Source organism: Thermobia domestica, chromosome 12 (assembly GCF_964235325.1).
Source record: "Thermobia domestica chromosome 12, izTheDome1.hap1.1, whole genome shotgun sequence".
NCBI lineage: Eukaryota > Metazoa > Arthropoda > Insecta > Zygentoma > Lepismatidae > Thermobia > Thermobia domestica.
Window position 1 is genome coordinate 57,860,557 of NC_137465.1, and position 5,162 is coordinate 57,865,718.

The 5,162-nt window shown below is 35.8% G+C and overlaps 1 pseudogene; it reads left to right on the plus strand.

Moving 5' to 3' along the window:
• The first annotated feature begins 2,980 nt into the window (after positions 1 to 2,980).
• LOC145665716 (dolichyl-diphosphooligosaccharide--protein glycosyltransferase subunit TMEM258 pseudogene) lies at positions 2,981 to 3,298 on the plus strand (annotated as a pseudogene).
• The last annotated feature ends 1,864 nt before the right edge of the window (positions 3,299 to 5,162 follow it).

Below are 5,162 nucleotides of genomic sequence, written 5' to 3' on the forward strand. Positions count from 1 at the left end.
GAAGTGGTATGCACAAAGGATATATGATTCATTCTTCTAGCTTTCTTAAACACTACAGCAGCATCGACAGCGCAACTTTAGCGTTGTCATCCGTATAACTTTCAGATTAGATAATTCCCTCTACTTTTTATATGTTAGTCGTTTCCCTAATCTTTCGCAGTATCGAAGCAAAACAACTGAATGAGGAAATATGAACAAACGAGCAACGAAATTCTTCCTTACGTTTGATCGTGGTTGTCTACATAGTCTACACGAGAAAAGATGTAATGTAGATTACGTATAGATTACAGTAGACAATCGCGTAGACGTAAAATTATAGTTTACGGCACATCACTGGTTTAAAACGGCTCACCCTTATGGGATTTGTTTTCCTCTTCCAATCCAGAAGTCAATGCACATTTATGATACACACACACACACACACACACACACACACACACACATATATATATATATATATATATATATATATATATATATATATATATATATATATATATATATATATATATATATATATATATATATATATATATATATATATATATTAAATGGAAACGAAAATATAGGTAAGGTTTTGAGTTTAAGGCGTGCAAAGGAGGGTTGATAACCCGTAGGGTAGCTCTACTCCTAAGGTTAAAGTCGTTTTTAAAGGCGTTTGGATTGCCATAGAATATTCCTTTATATACAGTATTTACCCCGTTTGTTCTCCTTTTTTCGTCTGTCCGTCGGGGAGAAAAAAGAAAAAAGAAATGAAAAATATCAAGAACTATTTGATGGATCACTATCAACTTTCACCAGGATATGAAAGTAAACCAATTATAAATATACCGCATTGACTTGATACGTAGTCTTCCATTCCAAGCGTTGCTATCGGCTGAAGGAATTCCAGTCACTTTCGCTAAGGCTCTCTCGCTTAGTAACAGCTGAATGTTTATTGGCTCAACGCGTGGGTGTGTAGCGGGCGTGAGCTTTAGTTTACATTTTTACCACTGCTCAAGACATTTTGGCAGCACTATAGTGTAATGTCCGATTTGTTGGCCAGAGTCGCTCCACGACATCTGTTAGCGATTGGTGGAACTACGTCCAACCTAGCAACGAACATATGGTCAGTGCGCCGTGTCGTCCTATCGCTAACCGGCCTATCAGGAGCTTTCTAGACCTAGTGGCCGTCAGGTCTTTTATTCACGTGATTTCCCAATTCGCCTCACGACGCTCAGTGGACGCCCAAAATTGGAGAAACACCGTTCACCAGGATATAAGGGATCAAAAATAAGGAATACAGTTTGTCGATATAGATGATCCATTCAAGGGGAATGATAGAAATCAACCATTTCGCATGGGGGCATAGTGGTTTAGTGGTAGACTGCTTACCTCTGGTGTATGGGGTCCCTGGTTTGATCTCCGACCAAGTAAGTTTGTGGTGGGCAATATTGTGTCCATGGGTTTTCTCGGGATACTCCTGTTACTTCCCACTTTTTCGTTCCATTAGTTCTTCCATTAGCATTCACTTGCCTTAATCATCGTCTTCCTTCGAATAAAGGACATAAACGTCGGATGTTAAACTGAAATATATCATTTCATTTCTAGATCAAAAACGTTAATAGCTAAAGAGAAACATTTCTCTAGAATCCATAAGACAAGAATACATTTGATGTCAATCCTTAACTCTCTACTAAAACCGGAAGTGATAGAAATCCTGTATAACTTCCGGTCTCAATATTGATCTTCATAAAAAAAAAAAGAATAAAAGATAGCGAGAAGCGTTTCTAAAGAATCGATTATCATTCTAAGAATAGATACAATATTCTCTTTTAGCCTACTATTCAAACTGGAAGCTGCAGAAGTCATCCACTTCCGGTCTTAACATTGTTTACCGTAGAGTAAAAACGTTAATAGATAGCGAGAATCAGTTATGTACAATCAATTGAGCGTTCCATTAGTATATTCCACATCCACTTTATTTTCTGTATTAAAAGAGAAAATGGTAGAAATGTACTATCAGTTCCGGTTTCAATATTAATTGAGAACATATACCGTACGAACCAAACTCCTTCACGTGATATACACATGACAGTTTAATCAAACGTAAGAGATAGAATTTCCAACTTTATATATATATAGTTATGAAAATAATGGAAATATCTGTAGTTTGCAACGCGTAGATTTATGAAATGTTAATACTATGGAAGACAGGGGCGGATCCAGGACCGACTTCTGGGGGGGCGGTGGGTTGTCATACTGCTACTCTTAAGGGCTCCAAACTTTGGGATGGGTTTTATTTATACGAGCGTATATATAAAATAAGAAAGTTCCCTCTTCTGGGGGGGGGGCGATCGCCCCGATCACTCCTCCTGGATCCACCGCTGATGGAAGAGTATGCAGCACACCACGGTCGTTGTTAATGATGTGTTAAATGATCATCTACTATGACATAGGCGCCGACTTTTAATTTTTTTCAATGGGTTCTCACGCTTCGGTACTTATAACATAAATCTCAAGCTCTCATATTTTACTTTTATGTTTTTTAATAAATCCAACTAACTGTTGGTTCCGAAACTGAGGCGATCCTTCTAAAAAAAAAAAAAAAAGAAAAAAACGTTAAAGCATCAAGGACGCAGAGGCTATTAAACAATTAAACCGTAAAACTGTAAACTCCACGTTATTCAAAGAAATATTCTTACAAAATTACACTATAACACGTGCATACGGATTATTATTATGCACCCACTACAGTATTTTGTAGTTTCAGAGAACCTAACAAAACACCTATACTCTGTTTACTTTCATGTATTAATAGATAGAATGATATTCTCTGCCAGGTGCTGTTCAGTGGTTCAATTCTCTCAAATATAACAATGAGCATTTTGAGAAGAGAAACAGATTCTAATTGCTTGATCTTGAACAAAAATCCACTTCCTTTTGCACTTACAGTATTTCATTTTTCATCGGGGACGCGGTGGTTCAGTGGGGACACTGCGCCTATAACTAATGACAGCGTGGAAGTTGATTATATGTGGTACCGGTAACTGAAGAAATTAATGATGGAGCTGGAATCAATGAGTTGTTATGTTTCCCCTGTGAATCCTGCAGTATTCCCTCATTTAACTGTAGTGTTATTGGGGATAGGAGTGGTTTTCACCGCCTGGTTTTTCGTGTATGAAGTGACTAGCACAAAGTTCACAAGAGACATATTCAAAGAACTGTTGGTGTCTTTCGTTGCGGCTATTTTCTCTGGTTTCGGTGTTTTCTTTCTTCTGCTCTGGGTTGGGATTTATGTATAACGTTTTTGAAGATTGGTAGGTTGTCATTCTTTTTTTTTTCTCCATTTCATTGTTTTGGACGTTCAGATGTGTCGATATATGATGTAAAACGTATGGAAGAAAAAAGAAATTGAATATTCAAGCATATTTCACCTAAATAAACAAAGAAATGTTATTGGATATCATTCCATTTTGTAATATTTTAATACTGTTAAGACTGAAATAACTTAAATCCTATATAAATTGAAAAAAAGTGGTAGTATTCACCTCCGGTGCTTGAGGTCCCAGGTTCGATCCAAGCTCGTGCCGTGTAGACTTTGTGGTAGACAAACGCCGTGCTTGTGGGTTTTCTCGGGGTTCTCCCTTTTCGTCGCACTTCCTGATTTCTTTAAATTAAACCTCTCCGTTTCCAGACATTGAATATTTCCCTTATTTCATAGATAACCTCTCTCTTATTATCGCTGCTATTAGGTAGTGATCAGTATCACAATCAGTTTCTCTGAACGACCAAACATCAATTATTCTAGACTGTCTTCTTTTATTTACTAAAACGTGATCAATTTGATTATGCGTATGAGGTCTAAGTGTATTTATGAACGTCGAGATGTGGGAATCTTGGTACTCTCCACGACAAGGTTTTAGGATGTTCCAAAGTTCACGAATCTAACGCTGTTGTCATTACTATCCTTATGTACTTTCATTCCCTATAATCGGTTTGAAAATATCCTCTCGTTCTACCTTCATTGAAATCTTCTAATAATATTTTCATATGGTATCGCGGAAGTTGGCCAAATACCCGTTCTACATCTTCGTAAAAACTGTCTTTTATATCGTCATCCTTTTCTTCTGTTGAAGCATGTGCATTTAAAACAATAATATCACACCACCGGCCCTTAAGAGTAATAAGAGAAAGTCTGTCAGTAACAAATTCAACCCGTTTATTTGCTGATATTATTCCTTTGTGAACGAGAAATCCTATTCCTATTCCTAGGAAATCAGAATTTAAAGAATTTAGTCATTCGACGAGGAATGCACTAAACTCTATACTTACAACAAGATGGAGTTTTACGAAATATGACTTCGAAGGATAACCATTTATATAACTGCAATGAATTCGAAACTGAATCAACAAGTATGTTGAAATCTGAATATATCAAATCTCAATTGTTTTTTCATATAACTTATTCTTTCCGTGCGAAGAACGAGGATTCTTAATAATAATAATAATAATAATAATAATAATAATAATAATAATAATAATAATAATAATAATAATAATAATAATAATAATAATAATAATAATAATATAACGTGTGATTAAATTGTGAAATTTAATGTTTGTGGTTCTGATTTGTGTACCGTTGTTGGTTACCTGTTAATAAATCATGAATTGCACGTATGGAGGTAAACACAGGCACCGCATAAAAAGCAACAAATGAAGGTCGTTATTTTGTTAGATGGAGTTTTTTTGAGGGGGGGGGAAGAGAGGGAGAAGCAGTAAGTGGAAACACAGTTGATCAATACTCACACAAACATCCATACAGAGTATATTTTTCCCATATCTATTACTGTACCTGTCAGTGCATTCGAAATGTAGAAGCTACCTCACTGAATATTGAAATTTTCTGATGCAAAGTTTATGGGAGCGAAAAGCAATTCGAGGAATGAAAGCCACAGAGTTAAAAAAAAAAAAAAATATTCAAAAGAATTAAATATTCGTGTTCAAGAGGTTATGCATGCATGCATGTATTTCAATATCTCGGTTTGCATATGAGATCTATTCTACCACCCACCGACATCGTTTGTTGGCTTTAGTCGCATGGATATATTGTTTTTGTCAAATGCAAATTAAAAGCTAGTACCACCTGATAAAAATCTATACCTTTGTTATTGACTTTT